Source organism: Triturus cristatus, chromosome 5_1, assembly GCF_964204655.1.
Source record: "Triturus cristatus chromosome 5_1, aTriCri1.1, whole genome shotgun sequence".
Classification (NCBI taxonomy): Eukaryota; Metazoa; Chordata; class Amphibia; order Caudata; family Salamandridae; genus Triturus; species Triturus cristatus.
In genome coordinates, this window is record NC_140587.1 from 173,378,793 (window position 1) to 173,395,871 (window position 17,079).

Here is a 17,079-nt window from a genome sequence, read left to right on the forward strand (position 1 = left end):
GTAACATCCCACGATGTAAAAACTTAGATGTAATGGTAATATATCGATTGAGACACTAAAGTATTAGGCACTGAGATGTGTGAATCCTTTATTTAATAATGCACAAATCACAGCTATACAATTTCTATTCAGGTGCTGTCCATTTTCAATACTACTTGTACTAACGTGACCCTCTTGAAAAGGGCTCTCCGTCCACTGTAGAGAGAATAGAATAAGGCAATTTAAACAGCAAAACTTTATTAATTTATAACAAACACTCTAGTCTTATGTTACATAAACCACTGAGTGCAAATTCTTAAATGCGCCCACATCAAGGTAATAAAAGCTGTGGACCACACAACCCCTACTGAAAAGGAAACCAAACTCATTTCCCACTTGCATGGATGAATGCGGATCACATTGCGTGAACCAGGCTACAAAGCAAACAGCGCTGCGCACTATAAGTGGATTATTGTGAGTAGTGCAAAGAAAAGGGAGACTAGGGCAGAGAGTGGATACATGAAGGGGTTTACTGCGTAGAGGGAGAGAGGCTCGGGGGAGAAAGACTCATAAAAGAAACACTTATATGGGTTGTACAACATCCAGGTGTTACTCTTTGATGAGGTGCTTCTTGAAGATATAGTAATTCACCTTTTTATAGAGCGCTGGAATCCTCTACATAGTCTCTCCTTGTTGCACAGCAATAGCACAACAACTTGTCCCAAGGGACCAATAAATCATTCAGATATTTGCTCTAACATGATACCCACCTGCAACATTGGCTCAATTTCCCTGATTAGGACTACAGACCAACTACTCACACCCTAAAACTGCTAGCCCATACACAGAATGTGGGAGAATGGGGCACTGGCATAACCAAGTTAGCAGTTAACAATGAGAAAAAACACATTGTTTACAAGCCCCATTGGATAGCTCTCCTATTTCACTGTATTCTACCAGAATATCCTATATTTCATATCATTCACAAAACTATTGTACCTAGAATATCAACTATAACAATATCACCAAGGTAAGTATTTATAGGTAATAATTGGTTAATGGATTTACATTCTAAGCTCAACTTATATACCTATATATACTTTGATGCTAAACATAGTATCCTCTACAATATAGTAATCAGAACATGGAGAGCCACATTATCATGATGGTAGGTATATACTGTTTAGTAGAAATCCACTATTTTTAACTCCAACTATACACTCCTTGACAATACATATAACTGTGAAATATTATAGACAAGAATATTGTGAAAGTAAGTATACATAAGTGAGTGCATATTAACTATAGGGTCCTGGGTGTATCGATGGAATAAATAATCCAGCACAAAGTCACTTGGTCCGTGTTCGTCATTCCAAGTCATTGGGAGTATCGGGCGGAGAGTCTCTCTCTCTATCTATATACACACACAGGGCGCAGCTTCGGGGGTGTTACACCCCCCTAAACAATGTACTATGTAGTAAATAGTTGGATACCAGTGATTTGAGTTGGATATGGGGAGGTGTTCATCTTTCCAAGTCATTGGGAGTATAGGGCGGAGTGTTCGTTCTCTCTCGTTCTCTCTCTCTCTCTCTCTCGTTCTCTCTCTCTCGTTCTCTCTCTCTCTCGTTCTCTCTCTCTCTCTCTCTTGTTCTCTCTCTCTCTCTCTCGTTCTCTCTCTCTCTCGTTCTCGTTCTCTCTCGTTCTCTCTCGTTCTCTCTCTCTCTCGTTCTCTCTCGTTCTCTCTCTCTCTCGTTCTCTCTCTCTCTCGTTCTCTCTCGTTCTCTCTCTCTCTCTCGCTCTCGTTCTCTCTCGTTCTCTCTCGTTCTCTCTCTCTCGTTCTCTCTCTCTCGTTCTCTCTCGTTCTCTCTCTCTCTCGTTCTCTCTCTCTCTCGTTCTCTCTCTCTCTCTCGTTCTCTCTCTCTCTCGTTCTCTCTCTCGTTCTCTCTCGTTCTCTCTCTCTCGTTCTCTCTCTCTCGTTCTCTCTCTCTCTCGTTCTCTCTCTCTCGTTCTCTCTCTCTCTCTCTCGCACTCTCTCGCTCTCTCTCTCTCTCTCTCGTTCTCTCTCGTTCTCTCTCTCTCGTTCTCTCTCTCTCGTTCTCTCTCTCGTTCTCTCTCTCTCGTTCTCTCTCTCTCTCTCTCGCACTCTCTCGCTCTCTCTCTCTCTCTCGTTCTCTCTCGTTCTCTCTCGTTCTCTCTCTCTCTCTCTCGTTCTCTCTCTCTCTCTCTCGTTCTCTCTCTCTCTCTCTCGTTCTCTCTCTCGTTCTCTCTCTCGTTCTCTCTCTCTCTCTCTCTCATTCTCTCTCTCTCTCGTTCTCTCTCTCTCTCTCGTTCTCTCTCTCTCTCTCGTTCTCTCTCTCGTTCTCTTTTTCTCTCTCTCGTTCTCTCTCTCTCTCTCTCGTTCTCTCGTTCTCTCTCTCTCTTGTTCTCTCTCTCTCTCGTTCTCTCGTTCTCTCTCTCTCTTGTTCTCTCTCTCTCTTGTTCTCTATCTCTCTCTTTTTCTCTCTCTCTCACGTTCTCTCTCTCTCTCTCTCTCGTTCTCTCTCTCTCTCTCTCACGTTCTCTCTCTCTCTCGTTCTCTCTCTCTCTCTCTCGTTCTCTCTCTCTCTCTCTCTCTCGTTCTCTCTCTCTCTCTCTCTCTCTCTCTCGTTCTCTCTCTCTCACTCTCTCTCTCTCTCTCTCGCTCTCTCTCGTTCTCTCTCTCTATATATATATATATATATATATATATATATATATAGATATACACACACACAGGGCGCACCTTCGGGGGGTGTTTGGGGTGTTACAGCCATCCTTGGGGTCCAACAACCCCTCCTGTTATCTCCAGCTAAGAGGTCTTTGGAAGCCACGCTATTTTCTTCACCGCTCTACAAACACGGCCTGTGGTGCACTAATGCTTCGGAATTGAAGTCCACCTTACTTGTGAGGCACTTTGTGGGTCAAGAAGCCCTCCTGGTGCCTCCGGTGATTCCTACACAGCAGGATTCCTGAGTACTGACCTGTTGCCCAGCCCCCTTTCTCCACAAATCTGCAAACATGACTGCTAGTTAGAAAAACCTTAGAAATTCACTAAAGAAACGAAAGTTTATAGGGACGTTATAGTTAGGAATTAGCATTTAAAAAACCTTAGAAATTCTCTGAAAAAACCTAAGGTTACAGGAATGTTATAGTTAGGAATTAGCGTTAAAAAACCTTAGCGATTCACAGAAAAAAAGGAAGGTTACAGAAACATCACTGGTGACATCATCCACAGACTCTCTGACACACCAACTCACACCCCAATATAACCTTTCATACACCCACTCCAACCTCCACACTGCCATTCTGGAAACCATTGGCACACCCATACAAGTACTTACATACCCGCTCACTGATTCATAGGTCTGCGCACACATTCACTCAGTTACCCATACAGCCCCTTGTACACCAACTCACTCACTAATACAGCCACTGATATATCCACTCAAACACCCATATAGTCGCTCACACACTGTCAGTCACCCATAGAGTTACTCACACAACTACTCAGTCACCCATAGAGTCAATCACACAGTCACTTACTCACCTATATAGTTATGTACACACCCACTCAATTATTCACACAGATACTAACACATACTTACTCACCCATACCATCGCTCACACAAACACACACTCACCCATACAGCCACTATCACAATCCCTCAGTCACACATGTAGTCATTCATAAACTCCCAACACACCCATTCACTCAACGCACCCATACACACACTCAGTCACCCATAGAGCAATTTAATTACACACTCACTAACCCATACAGCCACTGACTCACCCTCTCACACATCCATGTAGGCAGTCACACAGCCTCTCACCCAACCACACAGACACTCATTACAGGTACTCAGACAGACAATCAGTCACCCATACCCCCACTCACATGCCCACTCACCAACCCATACATCCACTTAGATACCAACCGGCAGACTGATACAGACATTCGCACAACCTAGTCACTCACCCACACAGTCACTGAGACACCTAATCACTCACTTCAAAAGTCAGTCACACACCCACTGAATCATCCATACAGGCACTTAAGTACCCACTGATACACCAGTACACCTTGGTGTATATATATATTTAACACTCACAAACGTTTTTAAAAACACTTGGAGTCACTGAATAATGTAATCAGTGATGTCATCCGTGAAGTGATCAGGGATGGCACTGACCATGTCATGAGTGATGTAATATGTGAGGTCATAAGCAGTGCATTGCAGGGTTCAAGTTAACTATAACTGCTGAATTTCCCAGGTTTTATATGAGTTAAACATGAGCCTAATTATAACAACTCAGTCACCTTTGTTTTTTTCAGTGAATTTCTATGGAGTTTTAAATGCTATTTCCTGCCTTTGAACGTCTCTGTAATCTTTGGTTATTTTCAGTGAATATATATATATATATATATATATATATATATATATATATATATATATATATTACCTACTGGCGGTCGCCAGTAGGTAGTTATAGTTAGGACCACGTTTCCATAGGAAAACCTCAACATTCTATTTTGAATAACTTTGGCGCCGGTCGACGAATCCTCGCGAATTTCTCAAAATAGGTGGGGCGCTACGCTCCGCTCCTACCCTGAAAGTCTCGGGGGGATCCGTCAAGCGGGGGCTGAGATAAAAGGGGGGTCCCAAAACGCGTTTTTCCCATGCATTTTTCCATAGGACCTTTAGAACGAGCTACAGCCCGAACGGCTGAACAGAATTACTCAAAATTTGGCAGAGAGGTAGTCCCTAGGTCAAGGAAGTGCCTTTTGTAGGTTTGGTGTAAATCTGTTCAGTAGATGCTGAGAAAATAGCCTTTAAATCAATATATATATCTGAGCCCGCTTACGGTACGCTTACCGTACGCTTACGGTAAGCGTACGGTGGCGTGCGCGAGCGCGATTCTGATTGGCTCTTAGATCTTAGTAAACATTCAAATCGGCCGAAACCAGGAAGCGGCGGCCGCCATTTTGTGTATTTCACTCTGAAAAAAAAGAGTGAAAACAAGGAAAGGGGGCAATGAGGAGAGTTACAGACCCCCTAACATTTGTAAGGGGGTCAAAGAAGGACAGAAAAGTACAAAAAAAACATTTATTGATTTTAAAAAAAATCACGGGGTACGCGTACGGTAAGCTTACGGTAAGCGTACGGTAAAAAAAATAAAAAAAAATAAATGAAAAGCAGATTTAAGAGTTTAGAAATTAGGGAGCTCTAAAAAGAGCTGTTGTGTTTATGAAGTCATTTTTTTAGTGGTACCTACAAGTAAGTACCGATGCAGAGTCTAAGGTTCAAGAGGAAGACTCTGTTCCCTTCATCATTGAAGTGCACACCATCTCCTCTATAAATGTCTTGCATGTCATAACGCAAGTTGTTGTGGTAAATGGCACCCATACCATAGTCACGGAGGAAAGCAGAAACAGATTTGTTGACGTGCTTTCTTGCTTTGTCAATCTGTGGACAGAAATGATTGGACCAGTTCCATTTTTGCCTTTGGCATATGTTGGAAAACACAAAGGCAGTTTTAGGGAAAAGTGTAAACAGTTGTGCAAAGGTGTCCTTCATAAGCATTTCCAGACCTACCCCAGTCAAAGTGCCTAGGTCATTGCCACCACAGTGCACTATTATGAGGTCAGGGTGTTGGATTTGAATGAAGGATTTCACCAATGGCATCAATTGGTGCCACTTTAACCCTCTCTGACCAATCCATTTAATGTCTACATTTGGCAAAGCAAGGTCTCTCACCATACCTGTTTTCTCTGCAAACTTTTCACTCCAGAAGACATAGCTGTGCCCTACAATCCACACTGTGAACATCTTCAAAGGAGAACTGGATGCACTCAGGAGGTGTCTTTCAGTAGAATGGCAATATGAAAAGAAAGACAGTTTGGAAATGGAGGCATACATATTTTTTTCAAAACAAAAAGAACTGATTGGCTGTTTCATACCATTCTAGAATAAAAACTAGGCTGTATGTGTAAATTAATAGAAGCATGTTTTGTATTGGTAAAAAAAAATGTGTAACCAAAGAACAGTACTATGGATTTGCTGTTAGGTTTGAAAAGTCAAGCACTCTTGCTCTGTGGAATTGAAACATTGTTTGGCGAACTTCTGACCTAACTCAACACAGCAGTGTTCCATGAGCTGTTGCTATGGTAGCAGGCAGAAGTCAAGTTGGGGGAAGGGTACTAGGCAGAAGTCAAGTTGGGGGAAGGGTACTTTTGGAAAAGGGTTGGTTTTCAACCAATAGAAATGTGTGATTACATTTGAAAAAAAGGGGGAAGCACTGAGATTTGAAACTTACAAGTATATGTGTGGAAAAATAGAGGGAAAGTTTGCCATTATCTGGTTCTGCTGAGAGGAGAGAGGTGAACACAACAGAGATCCTGGCTCTGATAATCTGCTGTTTGAGTGTCACATTTCTTTCACAACTAACTAATTTTAAAGGTGAGTTTACAGTTTGAGAGGGGATGTATGTGGTAACTTAAGAAATGAATAATAGAAATGGAAATTGTTTTTGTTGTAGTTACACATGGTGGTTTCATAATGTGTCAGTCTGTAAAAGTGATTTTCACTTGCCCCGAAAAAAAAAAGAGCAGTAAGTGTGCTTTCAAATTGGCAAAGAAATTTCGTTTTGGGACTAATGTGAAAACATGACTCTGTGTGCAGATAGGAATTATAGGCAGAGATTTATTGCGTATTGCTCTGGTGATTTCACAGTTGCATTAGATGGAAAGGGGGAGCGAATTTTTGGGGGAAGAAGCAGAGTCTTAGCACACACCCATGTGCTTGCCATGTATAGTCATGCACAGTATTTACAAGCGAGTGGGGTTTTCAGGTTTCAGTCTGTAATGCAAATACATTCAGCATCACTAAGGCTGGTTGCCCTTGCTGGAGTGTAGGCAGTCACCGAGAATACACATGGTGGTGGTCTGAAAAAACAGTTTGGACATGTGCATTTAAATAAATCAAAAAAAGTGGTTTCATAATGTGTCAGTCTGTAAAAGTGATTTTCACTTGTAAAAAGTGATTTTCACTTGCCCCGAAAAAAAAAAGAGCAGTAAGTGTACTTTCAAATTGGCAAAAAAATTTCGTTTTGGGACTAATGTGAAATCATGACTCTGTGTGCAGAGAGGAATTATAGGCAGAGATTTATTGCGTATTGCTCTGGTGATTTCACAGTTACATTAGATGGAAAGGGGGAGCGAATTTTTGGGGGAAGAAGCAGAGTCTTAGCACACACCCATGTGCTTGCCATGTATAGTCATGCACAGTATTTACAAGCGAGTGGGGTTTTCAGGTTTCAGTCTGTAATGCAAATACATTCAGCATCACTAAGGCTGGTTGCCCTTGCTGGAGTGTAGGCAGTCACCGAGAATACACATGGTGGTGGTCTGAAAAAACAGTTTGGACATGTGCATTTAAATAAATCAAAATAAGTGGTTTCATAATGTGTCAGTCTGTAAAAGTGATTTTCACTTGTAAAAAGTGATTTTCACTTGCCCCGAAAAAAAAAAGAGCAGTAAGTGTGCTTTCAAATTGGCAAAGAAATTTAGTTTTGGGACTAATGTGAAAACATGACTCTGTGTGCAGAGAGGAATTATAGGCAGAGATTTATTGCGTATTGCTCTGGTGATTTCACAGTTGCATTAGATGGAAAGGGGGAGCGAATTTTTGGGGGAAGAAGTAGAGTCTTAGCACACACCCATGTGCTTGCCATGTATAGTCATGCACAGTATTTACAAGCGAGTGGGGTTTTCAGGTTTCAGTCTGTAATGCAAATACATTCAGCATCACTAAGGCTGGTTGCCCTTGCTGGAGTGTAGGCAGTCACTGAGAATACACATGGTGGTGGTCTGAAAAAACAGTTTGGACATGTGCATTTAAATAAATCAAAAAAAGTGGTTTCATAATGTGTCAGTCTGTAAAAGTGATTTTCACTTGCGCCGAAAAAAAAAAGAGCAGTAAGTGTGCTTTCAAATTGGCAAAGAAATTTCGTTTTGGGACTAATGTGAAAACATGACTCTGTGTGCAGAGAGGAATTATAGGCAGAGATTTATTGCGTCTTGCTCTGGTGATTTCACAGTTGCATTAGATGGAAAGGGGGAGCGAATTTTTGGGGGAAGAAGCAGAGTCTTAGCACACACCCATGTGCTTGCCATGTATAGTCATGCACAGTATTTACAAGCGAGTGGGGTTTTCAGGTTTCAGTCTGTAATGCAAATACATTCAGCATCACTAAGGCTGGTTGCCCTTGCTGGAGTGTAGGCAGTCACCGAGAATACACATGGTGGTGGTCTGAAAAAACAGTTTGGACATGTGCATTTAAATAAATCAAAAAAAGTGGTTTCATAATGTGTCAGTCTGTAAAAGTGATTTTCACTTGTAAAAAGTGATTTTCACTTGCCCCGAAAAAAAAAAGAGCAGTAAGTGTACTTTCAAATTGGCAAAGAAATTTCGTTTTGGGACTAATGTGAAATCATGACTCTGTGTGCAGAGAGGAATTATAGGCAGAGATTTATTGCGTATTGCTCTGGTGATTTCACAGTTACATTAGATGGAAAGGGGGAGCGAATTTTTGGGGGAAGAAGCAGAGTCTTAGCACACACCCATGTGCTTGCCATGTATAGTCATGCACAGTATTTACAAGCGAGTGGGGTTTTCAGGTTTCAGTCTGTAATGCAAATACATTCAGCATCACTAAGGCTGGTTGCCGTTGCTGGAGTGTAGGCAGTCACCGAGAATACACATGGTGGTGGTCTGAAAAAACAGTTTGGACATGTGCATTTAAATAAATCAAAAAAAGTGGTTTCATAATGTGTCAGTCTGTAAAAGTGATTTTCACTTGTAAAAAGTGATTTTCACTTGCCCCGAAAAAAAAAAGAGCAGTAAGTGTGCTTTCAAATTGGCAAAGAAATTTAGTTTTGGGACTAATGTGAAAACATGACTCTGTGTGCAGAGAGGAATTATAGGCAGAGATTTATTGCGTATTGCTCTGGTGATTTCACAGTTGCATTAGATGGAAAGGGGGAGCGAATTTTTGGGGGAAGAAGTAGAGTCTTAGCACACACCCATGTGCTTGCCATGTATAGTCATGCACAGTATTTACAAGCGAGTGGGGTTTTCAGGTTTCAGTCTGTAATGCAAATACATTCAGCATCACTAAGGCTGGTTGCCCTTGCTGGAGTGTAGGCAGTCACCGAGAATACACATGCTGGTGGTCTGAAAAAACAGTTTGGACATGTGCATTTAAATAAATCAAAAAAAGTGGTTTCATAATGTGTCAGTCTGTAAAAGTGATTTTCACTTGCGCCGAAAAAAAAAAGAGCAGTAAGTGTGCTTTCAAATTGGCAAAGAAATTTCGTTTTGGGACTAATGTGAAAACATGACTCTGTGTGCAGAGAGGAATTATAGGCAGAGATTTATTGCGTCTTGCTCTGGTGATTTCACAGTTGCATTAGATGGAAAGGGGGAGCGAATTTTTGGGGGAAGAAGCAGAGTCTTAGCACACACCCATGTGCTTGCCATGTATAGTCATGCACAGTATTTACAAGCGAGTGGGGTTTTCAGGTTTCAGTCTGTAATGCAAATACATTCAGCATCACTAAGGCTGGTTGCCCTTGCTGGAGTGTAGGCAGTCACCGAGAATACACATGGTGGTGGTCTGAAAAAACAGTTTGGACATGTGCATTTAAGTAAATCAAAAAAAGTGGTTTCATAATGTGTCAGTCTGTAAAAGTGATTTTCACTTGCGCCGAAAAAAAAAAGAGCAGTAAGTGTGCTTTCAAATTGGCAAAGAAATTTCGTTTTGGGACTAATGTGAAAACATGACTCTGTGTGCAGAGAGGAATTATAGGCAGAGATTTATTGCGTCTTGCTCTGGTGATTTCACAGTTGCATTAGATGGAAAGGGGGAGCGAATTTTTGGGGGAAGAAGCAGAGTCTTAGCACACACCCATGTGCTTGCCATGTATAGTCATGCACAGTATTTACAAGCGAGTGGGGTTTTCAGGTTTCAGTCTGTAATGCAAATACATTCAGCATCACTAAGGCTGGTTGCCCTTGCTGGAGTGTAGGCAGTCACCGAGAATACACATGGTGGTGGTCTGAAAAAACAGTTTGGACATGTGCATTTAAATAAATCAAAAAAAGTGGTTTCATAATGTGTCAGTCTGTAAAAGTGATTTTCACTTGCGCCGAAAAAAAAAAGAGCAGTAAGTGTGCTTTCAAATTGGCAAAGAAATTTCGTTTTGGGACTAATGTGAAAACATGACTCTGTGTGCAGAGAGGAATTATAGGCAGAGATTTATTGCGTCTTGCTCTGGTGATTTCACAGTTGCATTAGATGGAAAGGGGGAGCGAATTTTTGGGGGAAGAAGCAGAGTCTTAGCACACACCCATGTGCTTGCCATGTATAGTCATGCACAGTATTTACAAGCGAGTGGGGTTTTCAGGTTTCAGTCTGTAATGCAAATACATTCAGCATCACTAAGGCTGGTTGCCCTTGCTGGAGTGTAGGCAGTCACCGAGAATACACATGGTGGTGGTCTGAAAAAACAGTTTGGACATGTGCATTTAAGTAAATCAAAAAAAGTGGTTTCATAATGTGTCAGTCTGTAAAAGTGATTTTCACTTGCGCCGAAAAAAAAAAGAGCAGTAAGTGTGCTTTCAAATTGGCAAAGAAATTTCGTTTTGGGACTAATGTGAAAACATGACTCTGTGTGCAGAGAGGAATTATAGGCAGAGATTTATTGCGTCTTGCTCTGGTGATTTCACAGTTGCATTAGATGGAAAGGGGGAGCGAATTTTTGGGGGAAGAAGCAGAGTCTTAGCACACACCCATGTGCTTGCCATGTATAGTCATGCACAGTATTTACAAGCGAGTGGGGTTTTCAGGTTTCAGTCTGTAATGCAAATACATTCAGCATCACTAAGGCTGGTTGCCCTTGCTGGAGTGTAGGCAGTCACCGAGAATACACATGGTGGTGGTCTGAAAAAACAGTTTGGACATGTGCATTTAAATAAATCAAAAAAAGTGGTTTCATAATGTGTCAGTCTGTAAAAGTGATTTTCACTTGCGCCGAAAAAAAAAAGAGCAGTAAGTGTGCTTTCAAATTGGCAAGGAAATTTCGTTTTGGGACTAATGTGAAAACATGACTCTGTGTGCAGAGAGGAATTATAGGCAGAGATTTATTGCGTCTTGCTCTGGTGATTTCACAGTTGCATTAGATGGAAAGGGGGAGCGAATTTTTGGGGGAAGAAGCAGAGTCTTAGCACACACCCATGTGCTTGCCATGTATAGTCATGCACAGTATTTACAAGCGAGTGGGGTTTTCAGGTTTCAGTCTGTAATGCAAATACATTCAGCATCACTAAGGCTGGTTGCCCTTGCTGGAGTGTAGGCAGTCACCGAGAATACACATGGTGGTGGTCTGAAAAAACAGTTTGGACATGTGCATTTAAATAAATCAAAAAAAGTGGTTTCATAATGTGTCAGTCTGTAAAAGTGATTTTCACTTGTAAAAAGTGATTTTCACTTGCCCCGAAAAAAAAAAGAGCAGTAAGTGTACTTTCAAATTGACAAAGAAATTTCGTTTTGGGACTAATGTGAAAACATGACTCTGTGTGCAGAGAGGAATTATAGGCAGAGATTTATTGCGTATTGCTCTGGTGATTTCACAGTTACATTAGATGGAAAGGGGGAGCGAATTTTTGGGGGAAGAAGCAGAGTCTTAGCACACACCCATGTGCTTGCCATGTATAGTCATGCACAGTATTTACAAGCGAGTGGGGTTTTCAGGTTTCAGTCTGTAATGCAAATACATTCAGCATCACTAAGGCTGGTTGCCCTTGCTGGAGTGTAGCACTCTGGACATGGGCTTTTTAAAAAATCTGAAAAGTGGTTTCATAATGTGACAGTTTGTAAAAGTGATTTTCACTTGCCCAAAAAAAAGAGCAGTTTGTGTGCATTCAAATTGGCAAAGAAATTTCGTTTTGTGACTATTGTGAAAAGAAATGTAGTAATATATTTAAATACAATAAAGGATTTTTTTTTTAGTTTTTTTCAGGTATTGCTGAAGAGCAGTGAACAAAATTTAAGATGCCTACAAAATCCAGAGTTCAAAAAACGCTAAAAAAAAAACTATATTTGAAGACAACTGGAGGACCAAAGTTAGTAGAAGATGCTCATGTTGGGAAAAAGAAAAAATCTTCTGGTAAGCAGAAAAAACAATTTCTTAAAAATATATTCAAAACAAAGAAAAATGTACAAAATGTCTGTACTGGAAAGAATGTTACAAAAGGAAGAGAACAGGAAAAAATTGAGAATTTAGTTAATGCAAATATACCTTCTGCAACTGAAAAGATTTACATAAACAGAAAAACAGCGTTTAAAGAGATACGTAGAAAAATGTTTCAGAGAAGAGTTATATCCAATTTGATAAAGGATGTGAAGAAATATAAGCAAAAGGCAAAATATTACAAGAGAAAAAAAGAAATTGAAGCCATTGCAGCAAAGGCATTAGAATTAAAAAGGAAACTATTCATATTAATTTTGAATAGGATGCGTACATTAGATAAAATGGTTAATGTACTGAAATCACAAAGCAAAAGCAAAAGAGTAGTGAACAGAACAAACTTTTGTAAAGTGTTTTTAGGAAAGTGGATGCATAGTTCAAGTAGTGAACCTTTTTTTAATGAAGAGAGCTATTTTCAAAGTAATAGTTTGCTGCATGCAGTTGACACCAGAGGTCGTGCTTACGAAGTGAAAAATGGTTGCATAATGGAGAAGGAGATAATGGTTCCAAGAGATGAGGTACAAGTGATGGCAGATGAGGCAATGGGGAGACGTCCTAAAGCCCCAGTGTACACTTGGAATTGTAGTAGTATTTGCACTGTGCGTCAGGATTCTATTGACAAATTTCGAGAGTTTCTTAGAGAATATAGTAAAAAAAGTGTAAAACAGAAGATTAAGGTGCTTCAAAGTCTGGATCCATGCAGAGTGAGAGAGAATACTGGTTTGCAGGGTCATTCTCTGGCTTGTCTATCTAGAAAAGTGTGCAATAGTGTTTTCCATCATTTTAGGATGCTGGCTGTTCATCATACTGAAATGAGAAAGTTTGTGAGACGGTTGTATTTTGCCAAAAGTCCAGCAATAAAGTTAAATGAATTGAATAGGGCTCTGTTCCGAGGAACGGTATCAGATGTAGAGAAGGTTGTTGATGAAATTCAGTTTTGTTACTTTGGTCCTGAACAAAACAGTGCAGAGAAGGACACAGTAAATGAGGAAGAAGTGGAAGAGAATGTAGAACCTTCTGTAAGTAAGACATTTAATGATCACATAACAAAATTTGCAATAGTCTCTAATGAAAGACCAAATGTTACTTGTATTTGTTGCCGCAGAACTCATTATAGAAAACAAACTAGGAATGTTGATCTCTACAGAAAGAGTGAAAATGAAGATAATTATAAGTGGAAGGATTTTGCCACATATATATTTCTAGAAAATTGTTTTGAATTGGGTGAAGATCAGCGTATTTGTAAATACTGTTACAACAAGTTAGAGGAAAATAGAATGCCGACCAGAGCTGTACATAATAATTTAGAATTGGATGCTATTCCTGCTGAACTTTCTGAATTAAATACATATGAGTCTATACTCATTCAATGTGTTCATCCGTTCCAGACCATAGTACGTATGGAGCCCAAAACGGGTAAATTACCTCCTTCAGATTTACTGAGAGGTTTAAAAGGTAGAGTGGTGTATTTGCCCTTGGATTTGAAAAAAAATATGGAAACTATTGATGCGGATACTTTGGAAACTGAACCATTAATTATTCTGGTTAATGGTGTACCTACAAAGAATAAGAAGATTTGGCAGGAGCTGGTAGATGTGCGGAAAGTACAAAGAGCAAATTTGTATTTGAAAAAAAATAACAAATGGTATGAATCAATTTATATAGAAGAAGAAGAAGAAGAAGATTTTCAAGAAGACACAGAAACACCAACTGGACAAATTGAAAAAGTGGACAAGTCAAAGGAAGAAGAAATTTATGAACATTTTAGCATACATCCTCTTCATTCGAAAGAAGTTATGGGAGACAATATTGATCTCTTTCAGATGAAGAAAGCAAAAGGAACTCCTGTGAGTGTATGGGAGGAGAGCTTGGAAGCTCGATGTTTTCCTCAGCTGTTTCCTAAAGGAAAAGGAGGACGATACGATGAACGTCCAGAACAGATTCCAGCTTCAGAGTATCGGACTACAAGACTATATGCTGAAGATCCCAGATTTCGACAAAGTATTCCTTATTTGTTCCATCTTTTATTTGAAAGCGACTTGTCTGCACTGTCTTATGCAGTAAATCACATTTTAAAAAGTGGAGTACATTTACAAAATGTGTCTGCTAAGGATTTTATGGAGAAAGTGCAGCACCGAGATGATCATTTGGAAACACAACTGATCAATCTGATGGCTTGTCAGCGTGGGACAAATGAATATTGGTACCGACGCCATGGTGAACTAAAATGCATGTTACGGAATTTAGGAACACCAACATGGTTCCTTACCCTAAGCTGTGCCGAGTACGCTTGGGATGATTTACTGGATTTTCTACGAGAGGCCAATTCAAACATTAAAAACATCGAATACAAGACAGCAGGAGAACTGTGCTCATTGGATCCGGTTAATGTTTGCAGATATTTCAATCATAGATTTGAGGCTATGATGTCCTTCATCTGCAATAAAAAAAATCCACCCCTTGGAGAAGTAGTGGATTTCTTTTGGAGAAAAGAGTACCAGGCAAGAGGTGCTCCTCATATTCATATGCTGTTGTGGATCAAGGATGCCCCAAAGTTTGGAACAGATGCTGATGAAGCAGTGTTATCTTACATTCAAGAATATGCAACATGTGCTATACCAAAAAGCACAGAAGAGAACAAGTTAAAGGAGCAAGTTTTACGTTTCCAAAGTCATCGGTGTGGAAAATACTGTCGACGGAAATACAAGAGCAAAGAAAAATACTACACTAAATGTCGATTTGGATTTCCTAGACCTGTTCTTTCAAATGGAAGAGTAAACAGTTTTATGTCAGCTGTGAGACATACTATCACAAGAAAATCACCTAAGAATACCTACAACCTTAAAAGAAAAGAAGAATCAAAAAATATAAATGACTACAACCCAGTCATTTTATCCATGTGGAACGCTAACATGGATATACAGTATGTAGCTGACAATTCCATTGCTGTTGCACGATATGTAACGTCTTACATTACGAAATCAGAAAAAACAGAATTGAAGGAAATGTGGAAAGAGATTTCTCACGAGAAGACTGTCAGTAAGAAGCTGTACAGTTTCAGTTTGAAGATGTTATCGCATCGAGAAATTGGATCCTACGAATGTTCAGATAGGTTATCTTCTGCAAGTCTCTACTCGAAGTCAAGAAGAATAATTTGGGCAAGTTTAGGCCTTGCAGCAATGAGAAATCGGGTACTAAAATCTGTAGGAGAAATTGAATATTTGGTCGAGAATGACCCAGAAAGTACAGATATATTGAAAACAAACATGTTGGACACATATTATCCCAAGAGAAGTCAACATCTGGAGAACATGTGTCTCTATGAAGTGCTGCAGAACTACATTTATTCAAGGAAAGCCACAGAAGACATCAATAATGGAAAATATAAAGTCGTTGGTGAAGAAGGATGTTTGGTGAAGCAAACAAAAGGAAGTTTGATAAATCACCGGAAGCTGAGTTGCGACACTACTGACAAGAAAGAATTTTACTACTTGGCTCTTTTACAGTTGTTTAAACCATGGCGTACAGAGGATGAACTACTGGGAGAATTTCAAAGCTATGAAGATTCATTTAATGCTTGCAAAGACAGCATACAATGCAATACATTCACAACTTATCTGCAAATGTTAAATGAAGAAATTGAACAGGAAACTACAATTGCAGCAGAAATAGCTAGAGACAGTTCTCAGGACAGCCAAAGTTCAGGAACACACAGTCAAGATCCCCTAGGACAACCAATCATTGAAAATGAAGCATCAATAGCCATGAATGAAGTGGAAACGGCTATGAATCAAGCTCAAGAAGAATTTATAGACTTAGAAAATTTGGAAAGACAACTGAATCAAGAGCAGCAACAAATTTATGAAGAGATCAAAAACAAAATTGATCACGGATTTCTACATGTAAAAAAAGAGTGCTCATGCACATCATTTCATCCAATCAGGGTGTATGTAAGCGGACAAGCTGGAACTGGAAAAAGTTTCCTAATAAAAGTCATCAGAAGCTACCTACAGCAAAAAACGGATTCTACTTTGTCTTGTGTGGTTACTGCTCCAACTGGGTTAGCAGCATATAACATAAAAGGAATCACCTTACATCGTTTGCTAATGTTACCAGTGGAGCATGAGAACAAAATACAATTCAACAAACTAACTGGAGAAGCATCCTTGGAAGTTTCAAGAGTATTGAAGAAGATGCAAGTTCTCATTATTGATGAGGTGAGCATGGTATCAAACTTAATGCTTGCCTTTGTGCATTTAAGAATGCAGCAAATTTTGAAGACAGACTATGACATGTTATTTGGTGGAAAACACGTCATAGTTTTTGGAGATCTTTTGCAACTTACTCCAGTTAAAGGACAACCAGTGTTTAATACTGTGACACATGAAGACACGAAGAAGTCATTGGGAAGCATCGGAAATACAAATATTTGGTCCTTCTTTGAGTACAAGGAACTTACTACTAATATGAGGCAAGCAAACGATGAAGAATATGGAAGTATTCTGAAAGATATCAGGATTGGACTACTGACAGAAGTTGGCAAAAAAGCATTACAGAGTCGGCTGCTACATAATTTATTTCCAAAGGAAGAAATAGTTGCAGAGAAGATATACAAGAACATTGCAGAAAACAAAAGTGTCATCTGCTTAATGCCAACTCTACGTGAATGCTCAATATTCAATGAGGAGCTTTTGAAATTGGAAAAGGAAGAGATCAGGAAATTGGAAGCAGTGGACAAAATTGAGGATGGAAGAATTACTGTCACAGTAACA

The 17,079-nt window shown here is 39.8% G+C and overlaps 1 protein-coding gene across 2 annotated transcripts in view; it reads right to left on the minus strand.

Moving 5' to 3' along the window:
- LOC146830574 (lymphocyte antigen 6E-like) overlaps window positions 1-17,079 on the minus strand; it is a 216,024-nt gene that overhangs the window by 86,586 nt on the left and 112,359 nt on the right. The window contains exon 4 of one of the 2 annotated variants that reach the window (XM_085604777.1): window positions 75-195. The exons of the other annotated variant lie outside the window; for it this stretch is intronic. The gene's annotated coding sequence lies outside the window, so the exon portion shown is untranslated. Of the gene's footprint in view, window positions 1-74; window positions 196-17,079 lie in introns of those variants that run through there. 2 annotated transcript variants of the gene reach the window in all.